This window comes from Ochlerotatus camptorhynchus, unplaced genomic scaffold (genome assembly GCF_037179485.1).
Source record: "Ochlerotatus camptorhynchus isolate MF236.1 unplaced genomic scaffold, CSIRO-AGI_Acam_v1.1 ptg000056l, whole genome shotgun sequence".
Taxonomy (NCBI): Eukaryota; Metazoa; Arthropoda; class Insecta; order Diptera; family Culicidae; genus Ochlerotatus; species Ochlerotatus camptorhynchus.
The window spans coordinates 312,499-324,820 of NW_027040546.1; the positions used below are offsets into that span (position 1 = coordinate 312,499).

At 37.3% G+C, this 12,322-nt stretch overlaps 1 protein-coding gene across 1 annotated transcript in view; it reads left to right on the plus strand.

The window, feature by feature from the left end:
- Window positions 1–12,322, plus strand: part of Dop1R1 (Dopamine 1-like receptor 1) — a 674,358-nt gene that overhangs the window by 312,481 nt on the left and 349,555 nt on the right. The gene's annotated exons all lie outside the window — the stretch shown is intronic.

Genomic DNA, 12,322 nt, shown 5'->3' on the forward strand with positions numbered 1-12,322 from the left:
CTGTTCATGCACTGTGTATTTTGTCCTTTTTGTCACCATATTTTTGACACGATTGAAGTGTATCCACTTTGATGTGATAGGGGAAATGTCTCTAATGTTGGCCTATGGATCTAAGATTGGGCCCATCGCTAAAAATCTGCTATTTATCAATTTTGTCTAGATGAACGCGTTATTGGGACGTTACAAATTGATATTTTTGGTTGCTATTGAAAATTTAGTCGATTGCTGAATTTATGTATGGGCCCAAATTAGGGACACTTAGGCCGACATTACCTGCCTTTCCCCTATCAAAAATTTTTTTTTTCTGTGTAGGCCTTTTGGAGTGAGAGGCAGTCACTCTTAGCACTACACCACCGGCGCCGCTAGAAGCTTCTTTTATGCCTTGTTTAGACTACAGAGTTCTAACATGTCATAGCGCTATGGTGATTTCTGTGCTGCAATTTTTTGATAACCGTTATAACATTTTATAACCAGTGATGCAAAATATCATGACACTCACGTGACACTCGTCTTCGCATCAACCAACTATTGTTGACAGATCGTTTTGTCACGCAGTGAGAGTTAGAGCCATGACAAACAACAATCACCAGTAATGGTCGCTGCTCACAAGCAAAATGTTACACTCGCTGCTGATGATGAAAAGCACAACGAAAACAGTGAAGACTTCTGCAGTACGAAAAAGCGAAACGACAGAAGAAAATGAAAACAATGCCTCCGCATTCCAAATTCGTCTCGGCAGGCGCGACTGTGTGAGTTACAAACAAAGCAGGAAACATTAAACGGAAGCTGTTGGGCTCACTCATCAACACATTCACATAAGCAAGCAAAGCAGCAACAGCTTCAAAACGAGCACAGACGACCCTAATAAAAATAACCATATAAGAGAGCTTAACGACGTGTCCGGGGTATCATCCAAACCATTTGTGGGATAGTTTACCCATCCGGGATATAGTCCGTTTATGGTATTTGTTTATTAGGGGAGTGTCGTGATTATCGGGAATGACCAGATCGGTGATGGATCACAGCAGAAGACGACATTCACCAGTTGCTTTTTACTTCTTTCGTCAATTTGATGGATGGTCATGGAGAGAGCTTCAACGTGCACATTGATAGGAATGTACAAAGCGTTACTACCATCAGCTGTTTGGCGATCGTGATTGTGATATGTCGCAGCTCTGGTTATAACTGCTCAGTCTGTACAGCGCTTTAGAAGCTTCTTTAATAAGCTTATTCTGAACGCTCGCTTATCACTCTGCTCTGCTCACCCACAAAAACACAAGCAGGGCAGTAAACCTGCGTAGCTACGCAGTAATGAAGAAAGTTTTCAAGGTTTATGAATCAAATTTTTAAAAAACAGTTTCTAAAACAAAAACAATAGAGGAAACGGCTCTAATGTTGGCCTATGAATCTAAGATTGGGCCCATCGCTAAAAATCTGCTATTTATCAATTTTATGTAGATGAACGCGTCATTGGGACGGTACTAATGGATATTTTTGGTCACTATTGAAAATTTAGTCGATTGCATAGGCCCAAATTAGGGGCATGTAGGCCGCCATTACATCCATTTCCCCTATATGTCTAATGTATGGATTGAGCCTTTAATACATTTCCGGATAACTTCGAGATTAGGGCGTAATTGTTTTTGTAAACAAACACTTCATTTGACTATTTCTCGCGAATTAAAGCTCAATCTCAAAAACTAACACAACAAGGAGGTAGATGAATGGTTCCTCTATCATTCGGTATAGTTTGTTCACGAGACTGTTCTTTTATTCGCGAGAAATCAGCGATTGATATGTTTGTTTACAAATGCAATTACGCCCAAATCTCAAAGTTCTACGGATTTTTCTAATCTAAACTAATCCAACACCAACACAGCCAGTTTTTTAAAGCATCCTGGAAAATGATGGATATATCTCCATCATTTTTCTTGTCTATTTGATATATGTTTCACATCGAAGTTGTGTCACACAAACCAAAACGGCCAGGCCTACTGTGCGGTATTTATTTATTTATTTATTAATTAATTTATTCACCCACTTCAGACGGACCATCCCCTTCTCAAGTGGGCGGAAAACATCCTTTTTTCGTATCAACAGATAACATTAAATCCTACAGATACATATATACTTAAACTAATCTAATGTAATCTAATCTAATCTCACACTAACGCAGCCAATACTTTGAAAGCATCCTGGAAAATGACGGCTTCATTTTTCTTGTCAACGGCCAGGCCAACTGCGCAGCATGTGCCGCAGAGAGGATTTCAAGGAGTCAAGTGATGTCAGAAATGAATATCTGAAACCACTCCACAATGCTCCTGATGTCTTTGGATGAACTTTTGGCATTTGAACCAAAAGCCAGGCTATTTCTGGGTTAACATTTGAAACAAGCGGAACAACCATCCGTAAACGACAGCTCCAAACACAAACCCTTCAACCATCAAAAACACACCCACGAAACATAACACCAGCATCTGATAAAGCAAACTTTCTTTATCGAAAGGCCCCGACAGTCCGCGTGGGCTCCATCTAAATTCAAAGAAACCCGCGTCAAAAGCCACTGCCCTCAAACGGTCGTTCCGCCCACTTCAAACTCAACCCAGATTCAGGGCTGTTACAAAGTTTTCTAAATTTAATCCGCGAAATCCGCGATTTCTCAAAAGAAATCCGCGACTTCAAATACTAATCCGCGACAAAAAAAAAATGTTTTCATTGCCTAGACATACCATTTGTATACTACTACATGGCATTTCAAGCTTATTGCTTATAGCATATTAGATTTTTGCTTGCTCTCAGTGTTGGGAAAATATCAAAAAATCAAATCTCACCAACGCCCAAGATCACGCTTGATTTTCGTAGACAGAAATCAACAAACAAACAACTGCGGTTGATTTTGCAAGCTGTGATATCGAAGCTCGGAATATCAAGCTAACAAAACTCACCAACTGCAAATCTCACCAAACTGTGGTAAGTTTGAGTTGAATGAATTTTGCTTTAAGCTGGGTTTAGACTAGGCAAGTGAAATGATCAACTCAGTTGAATTCAATTGGCTTGAAAAGTTGAGAATGGATCAACTTTTTTTCAATTCAAGTGAGTTGATCAAGTCAGTTGAACGGCATGGTTTACACGTTCAATTCGCGTTCAAGTCAGTTGAAATTGTTGACTTGCCCTGTCTAAACCCAGCTTTACATCCGAATGCAACCGAAACTTCCATAACGGCTGACAGCAGTCCCTTCGTGTCTGCCATCGGTGAAGAGTAAAAAGAGATAGCAAACTATGCTTTCTCTTTCTAAGAAAACGATGTGCAATGGAATCATTTTTGTGTCAAGTCAACTCTCAGCATGATGTTTGCACGTTGTGAATAGTCTCGCAATATCAAAGGAGCTGGTAAAATCAATATCAAGCATGATATTTTGTTCCAATATCACGCGTGATATTGCGAGCCCATGAGAGCGTAAAAATATCAATTGATTTCTGATTTTGCCAACACTGCTTGCTGTCAACTAAGTGTTCTTTTAAGTACTTTCACATTTTAATTGTGAGCTTTCTATGCCTGTACCATCCTATCCCCAATTTTCCAACCCGAAAAATGTATAGACCGAACGGGAATGGAACTCAGTCGCCTCCATCATGGACTTGCTCTGTATCTGCGCCTTTACCGACTGAGCTAAAGGAGTATCGTTTGTACCTTTGAAAAAAAATACTATCTTCAGTTATTTATGTATAGTATAAATTCTAAGTAATTAGTGAACATAATAAAATAACCATACATTATGAAGTTATATTGATAATTCCAGCCTAGATTTGATGAAACATCATTTAAAAAAAATTAAAGCATTTTAATTTGAAATACAAATTTTCTTAACCTTTGCGTCTCTGACGTATTTTGTTGTCCTAAATGTTGTAGTTAATTTGGCTCTAGTTTTCTCAATTTTTACCGATTCAAACCGAACACCCTGCACATAATCGAGAAATTACCAGAGTTTCATAAGATACACTTTTCTAATTTATAATATAAACCTTTTCGTTGTCAAATTACCGAATCGTATGTATGTGACTTTTTGGATCATGCACGACTTATTACTATGTATACTGGAAATTATTGGTTTTCAACCGAGATTGGGACAATGTCTTTAGTATCGAAATATTTCCAGACAGATGCACAGTGTTTATGTGGATCATGCATGAACTTTTGTCATGTATACCAGATGTTTTAAATTCTCCAAATCGTTCTGGAGTTCAGCTGATTTATTCTACTAGATCAACCATGACTGGGATAAAGTCTGTAGTATCGAAACATATCCAAACAGATTCATATTGTCTATATGGATAATGATTAATTATTTCCACGTTTACCAGATGATCTAGGTTCTCCAAATCGTTCTGCAGTTCAGATGATTTGTTTTACTAGATCAACAAAGACTAGGATAATATCTGTAGTATCGAAATATTGATTTGGAAATCCTAGAACATTTGGCATACGCGGAAATAGGTTGCCATGATCCACATAGACACTGCAAATTTGTTTGGGTATATTTCGATACTACACATATTAAATTAGTCTTGGGTGATCTAGAAGGAAAATAATCTGATCTCCAGAATGATTTCAGAACCTATAACATCTTGTATACGCAACAATAGGTCGGGTACAATCCACATAGACATTATTGCAGTCTTGGTTGATATAGTAGAACAAATCAACTGAACTCCAGGACGATTTGGAGAACCTAGAATATCCGGTATACATGGCAATTACTTGCATATATACGATTCGTTTATGATTTGACCACGAAAAATGCTATGTTCATATTGGAAAAAAAGGAAAATGTCTCAGATTGGACAGACCTAGGGAATTTCCTTGTAAATCCGGCGTGACTTATGGAATTGAGATAATTTCTCGATTATTTGTTAAACATAGTTTATTTAACAAGCACAGTTTGGAATCCATTATTTATCATATCATAAGTGCCGTATCTACATATTTACTTAGATCCATGATTAGTAGCGATAGTGGTTAAGTAATCTTACAATGAAAACTCAGCTTAGTTTTGAACTATATCTTGAAATCAATCGCATCTAGAAATAAAAAAATCACACATTTGTTGTAATACATTCTTACACACATATTGCAAAAGTCAAAGAAGAAAAGGTTTTCCTCAAAGAACAGCTCATGAAATAAAGAATGGTGAATTCTGTAATTTTTCATTCAATAACAAAAAAACAGCCAAGGTTGAATAAAATATGATGCCAAATAACAGCTCATGAAATCAAGAATGGTTAATTCTGTGGTTTTTCATTCAATAACAAAAAAACATACCTGCTACTTCCAGGATTTCCTGCCATACTTTTCGATACAACGATTCTGATTTTGTTGTCATCAGAATGAAAACTAGCGGAACCGTCTGCTGATGTGAGGGAGCGATACTTCCATGAACAGTGACGAGTTGCCGAAACAAACTGTGGCAAACGTACCATCTGTAACCCAATACTTTGCCTGTCCAAGACGTCGTTCATGAGTTCCAAAAATTAAGGCTCTTTCATTATTGTCACCGAAGTCAGCAATCAATAGACTGTCTCCATTATCATCCTTCTGGAATTCATCCTGTAGATTATGCCTAACGTCCATTATGCCTAACGTCCTTTATGCCCAACGTCCATTATGCCTATCGTACATTATGCCTAACGTCCGTATGCCTAACGTAGGTATGCCTAACGTCCGTATGCCTATCGACCGTATGCCTATCGACCGTATGCCTATCGACCGTATGCCTAACGTCGTGCACCCGTCAGAGAGTGTAAGTAGACGAAACTAGAGTCGGTGTATAATGAGTCACGCCAAGAGTGAAGCCAAGTCTACCTATTGAACTGTCAAATCGGCTACCTATCGTGCAAAGTAAACAAGCATTACGATGCTATGAAAGGTCCACGAAAGGTATTGCAATTAAATATTAAATATAACCGAAGAAATGATCATATACACGCAGTGAGCATTACATTTGTCATGGGATACGTTTTGTAATGATCAGTAATGACAATTTCTACTATTTTTCCTTAAGATAATTCGACAAAATCACTGATATAATGATTTACTACAGCCGTTAATTTTTTTCCTCGCTAGAAGTCATTTGAAGTTGATGCAGAAGTCCTCTGTTGCCAAGTTAAAAGAAAGGGAATCTTTCGAAAACCGTGATGCGAGTTCAACTGTTTTTCTCTTGGCGTGACTCATTATACACCGACTCTAGACGAAACAAGTCGAAGTGGCATTCGCCTCCGATCCTCGTGCGCGTGCGAATAGGCAGGATGGAATTGCGTAATATTTTGCACCCTCATCGCCATACTCAGAACCACACGCTCCCAACGACTACACCACTGTGTGGTGGTGTTCGGTCGTCGAAATTAGTAGCAGCAGTAGCTATGCTATGAATCGGAATCAGTAGCTCTTCGTGAGTCGCTGTGGGTCGGTCATCTATGCCAAGCGTGTCACCCTCGCTCCAAACGACATACAGCTCGACAGCCTCATCCGTGTTGAACACCCAGCTCAGAATTACTCAACCATTACTACAAAACGGTCCTTTTCAGGACCACCATAAATTTGTTAAGAGTATTATTTGGACATTTGTCAAGGTCATCAGTTCCCGCAAGTAGCTAGCTATCGAGGCTCAACCTGGTCGCTATAGAAGGTGTGGAATTGTAAATAGGCCCGAATGTATTGGTGAGATTAATCATCGTCCGACCATTTTCCAGAACACGCTGGTAGAAAGTGTTAAAAATCCATATAGAATTTGAGAGAAGTGGGAATAATTTGCTTTGGGTGTATATTCAGTCTCCAGAAAGCCAATAAAATCAAATTTGTGAGGAAATCAGCTCTCATGAGTTCAATCTCTTGAAGTCCCTCCTTTTTTACATATTCTGCACAAACAATACTTTCCGCCCCGCCCCATTCATATAATTTGGAAGGAAATCCTGTGAGGGGTGGATTTAATACACTTTAATACCAAAATGCACTAAACTTAAAAATTCATAATAACAAAAAAATCAATTATACCTTTTAAAGTCGGGTAGATGAATCGAAAATACTCTAGTTGACAGTCCCTTGGATTCTCTTCATCAACTTTCTCTTTGAAAAAAATACTACAAATTTGACACGCTAACAAATAAAAAACGGAAAGAGTTAAGATAATTGATGATTGATCAATTAATCATTTTGTCAAGCTTCTGCATTCATGTTCCACCAGATGTCACTGCTGTTGTTTGCGGTGACATCTCTCGGAAACTACACACAATCTGTTTTCCTATGATTGTTCACAGAGGACACTGCAGTGCAAAACATGTCTGGTACCTCTATGTATGCATTTACATTATTATTCGAAGTCCCTTCTTTTTTACACATTCTGCACACAAAATAGCTCACCCCTCACAGAATTTCCCGTCGAATTTTATGTATGGGATTTTGTGCAGAATATGTAAAAAAGGAGGGACTTCAAATGTTAAAGCAAATGCATATATAGAGGTACCAGACATGTTTTGTAGTGTCAGGTACTATATTTTGTAATCTGTGAAAGGAAAATCACAAATCGAGTGTCATCAACATACATGGCATGTTGAGGGATTGAGCTCGTGAGAGAGAATTTTCTCTCTCAAATTTGAATTTTTTGGCTCTCTGGGGACTGGTAGGAAATCAGGTAAAACTGTATGGGGAAAAATCATTTTTATTTTATTGTAGCTTATTTAATAATTATTTCCGGGAAAAAACTGAACGGAAAAGTCCCTGATTAATTTCTTTCTGTTTACTTTTTTTGACCTGAATATGCACTGAAAACGAATTATTCCCACTTCTCTCAGTTTTTATATGGGGATTTTTATCACTTCCTACCAGCGGAACAGCACCATCTCTGTTGAAAATGGTAGAACAAAATGCTTTATTAAAAGAACTAAATGTTCACATTTGTTCCGTCCACTAGCGGTCCTACGTCAAGCTTCCGTTCGTGCCCCTAGGCACAGACCCTTTTACTTTTTATGTAACAAATATTTCATTCAAATTTAATGCTCCGGGATTGAAAAGTTCGTTATTCGACGAAAAGTACGTTTTATTGAGTTGAACTTCACGTCTGTTATGACTCAATTTCATGTCAAAATTTACGCTCTTATATGTCAGTCTTAGAGCACCTATATTAACATAATTTTTTATTCTAAGTGCACAGCAAAAAAATAATGTTGATATCACGTCAAAGTGGATGCACTTCAATCGTGTCAAAAATATCGTGTAATATTACTTGCCAAAAAGGATAAAATTATCAGTAATACAGTACATGAACTGAAATTACGGTGATTTTACTGCATTTATTTATTATTGTGGCCATAAAAAATACATGAGATTTTCGACATGATTGAGGTGCATCCTCTTGAATGTAATATTAAAATTTATTTTTTGCTGTGTGTGTGGTTTATAATTCTATGACTAGCACTTCTGAACTTATGTCTTTGTTAATCGTTAACTATTTACGTCCTATAGCTGGATCCAACAAATTCATCACCTTGCTTCACACAGGAAGACGTATTTAAACGTTTGCATTTAAAAAAAGTATGCATTTTTACTGATATTTCAGGCATAACATTTGATAACGACACAAAAGCATTTGTAAACAAACTTTCTAAAGCCCACTAGCGTGCACAGGAATCTTGTTAAGGAGGGGCATTTTTTTCTTTGGTGCATTTAATCTGGGGATGGGGAGTACTCCAAAGTACGTCTTAGATGGTGCTGTTCTTCTCCCACTTTTTCCATACTGTTCAATTTAGCTAATTTTACTTATTTTTTGCTCCGGTGGTGGTTCATCTTCTTCAATGCAAACTGCTTTCAGACAGCCAATGGAAATTGGCAATTTAATTCCATCGCGATGTCGATGATGATCGGTTCGTCACATGGTTGCGATAGTAGGGCTTTATCCGAAATTATACATTTGCTGCAATGTTGTTGCCTTGGTGGTTGAATTCAGCTGAAGTCACGTCAGATGGTGGTGATAGCATCGACAAACCGAGATGAATGTCCAATAAGAATCGCATTCTCCTTTCGCATGCACACTGCGTCGACAAGTACAAGGTTCAAACAGTGCACATAGCAGTGAACAAACAGTATATTGCTCTTGATCAAGATAAGCAATTATAACGGAATTAAAAGGAAATAAACTAACACACTCAAAGCTGTTCATTGACATTTTCAGTGAAGATTCTTCGACGATTTTTTAGTAAGACAACAATCGACCAAGGTTCAATGGCAAACTAATACCCACTTTTCAATTAGGGAATCCAAAAGTTTTTTTTTTTAGAACTCTATGAGCTCTTTTGAAATTCTTCTCAGAAGTCCTCTGAAATTATTTTTAGAACTCTCCTTGACTTTTACTCTAAACACCTTGGAACTGAAATTCCCTTAGAGTTTCAGAAGAATTTCCCCAGTATTATCCAGAAATTATTCCCGGAATGAGCTAGAAATTATCGGTACTCCCTTGAAATTTTCCTCAAAATCTCTTTGGAATTTCACTCAAAATTTAATTTTCTCGGTATTCTTTTCGGAATTATCTTGGAAATAAAACAGGATTCACTAGAAATTATTCGCAGATTTTTTTTTTGGAATAATCACCAGAAATTCTTTGGGACTGTCCTCAGAATTCAATATCCTTGAGGATCTTCTCGGATTTTTTTAGAACTCTCCTAAGAGCTCTTTTGAAATTCTTCTCAGAAGTCCACTGGAGTTATATTAAGAACTCTTTATGATTTTTTTCTCAGAACACTATGGAACTGAATGCGCTAGAAATTTTCCTCGGATTCACTTGAAATTTTGCTTAAAATACCTTTGGAATTTCACTCAAAATTTGATTTTCGCGGTATTCTGTTCAAAATTATATTGAAACTATCTGCAGGATGTACTGGAAATTATCCGCAGAATTTTCTTTGAATTTTCTCCAGAAATATTTTGGAACTGTCCTAGGAATTCATTATCATTGAATTCTTTTCGAAATTATCTTGGAAAATTTTCATGGAATCATCCTCAGAAATCATTTCTTTTGGAACTTGTCTTCAGAATTCAATACGCTTGAGGTTCTTCTCGTAAGTCAAGTTTAAGCTGTCCGACCATTCACCAAAACGTTGAAGTTTTTTCTACCAGAAATGTTCAATAAAGCTTGCCCCTCCATTCACCAGAACTGTGCAATGTTTACATCAGGAATTTTCAATTCAGCTATCGCCTCCATGCAGCAGATTGTTGCAAATCTTGCACCAGAAATTTTCAATACAACTTGCCCCCAGAAAATTTTACACCAGAAAATTTCAATTGACTAGAACGATGCAAATTTTTCACCATTAATGTACAATAAAAATTGTTCTCCAACCTTCTTATTGGTGCAGATATCCTTTTTTTCACCAGACATTTTCAATATAGCTTGCTTCTCCTATCATCAGAATGTTGCAGGTTTTGCACTAAATAAAGCTTGCTCCTATTTTCAGATTTTTCAGCATAAATTTTCAGTAAAGCAGCTTCCCTCCAATGCTCCAATCATCAGAATGGTGCAAATTTTACACCAGAAATTATTATTAAAGTTTATTCCTCTATTGAGCAAAAGGATGTAAATTTGAGACCAAACATTTTCCGAAGAGCTTGCACATCTGCTCACCAGAACGGTACAGATTTTCCTCCAGTAGTTTTCAATATAGCTTAATTTAAATAAAGCTGGTGCCTTCATTTACCAGACCAGTGCAAGTTTTCCACCAGAAATTTTCTGTTCATTTCATTTATCAGTGAGACACAAATTTTTCACCAGAAATTTTCAATAAAGCATGTTCCTCCATTCACCAGAACGGAGCACCAAAAATTGTCAGTTAAGTTTGTTTCACCATGCACCTTTGTGGTGCAATTTTCAGGCTTTGTCTCTTCATGCACCAGAATGGTGCAAATTTTCCACCATAAATTTTCAATGAACGATGCAAATTATGCACCAGAAACATGAATAACCTTTGCTTCTACATTCACCACAGTGTTGCGAACGTTCCACCAGAAATTTTCAGTTAAATGTAGACCTCCAATTTTTTTGCGTGATTCAATTTTTCCACCAGAATTATTCATTGATGATATTTTTAAACCAGAATTATTCAATAAAAAGCTTTTTCTACAATTTACCACCACGAAGGTGAATTTTGTTCAACCTTAAATTTACCCTCTTCTTTTAACTCTCCATGAACACCTTTGAAAAAAAAAATTACACCAGAATTTTTTTATATACACCATTGTGGTGCAATTTTTTGACCAAAAATTTTTATTGAATTTTGTCCATTTATGCACCTTTGTGGTGCAATTTTCAGACACCATCTTAAAGGAATTGACGTAATAAAAGGTTTTCAGTGCCCTTATATTATGAAATGAAGTTATCAAGAAATCAAATTATTTTATATTAATGTGGAAATAAACATCTTATATATAAAAGGAGGGGCAATTGCCCCCACCTTGCCCCACCCTGTGCACGCCAGTGCTAAAGCCCTTTACATGCGAACCAAAGTACGCCAACGCAAACCAATACCAATTACGGAAAGGTGATAGTTGCTCCTATCCGATGATGTTTTTGGTTTTCATGAGCGTACTTTGTACTGCTTACAGCTAAATTTTGAAAGCGATACGTATTGTTTTTTCTGTAGCTTTGGCAAAAATGTGGGGAAACTCCACGCGAATACTTGTTTAATTCTTCTAATTCTAAATTTGCGCGGATATACTTTTCTATTTTATTTACTTAGAAGAAGAATGTGTGTATCAGTTTTTTTAAATCTCGAAAATCCAAGGTTGTGCCCAGTCGGATCTAAGCACTTAAGAGGAAACGCGTTTTTCAAAGTTTGGTTCAAACCGGTGACATCGACCGCAGGTGGTGTATATACTTGACCCACATGTATACTAGCGCTGCGAAATGAGATAACTCTGAACTACTGGCCACCAGCCAAAAGGCCTTGAGCTCCTGAACAACTGTGCCGAATACAGTAACTTTCTATCTGGTCAGGATCTCTAGATATTTTATATGCGACATTTTCACGTGTATACTAGCACTGCGTAGTGAGAAAATTTTGAACTATTGTGCACCAAGCAATAGGCTCTGACCCCCTGAACAACTTTGTCTAATACAGTAACTTTCTATCTGGTCAGGATCTCGAGATATATCACATGCGTTGATTTCACATGTATGCTAGCGCTACGTAGTGAGAAAATTCTGAACTACTGTCCACAAGCAAAAAAGTTATGATCTCCTGAACAACTTTTTCGGAAACAGTAACTTTCTACCTGGTCAGG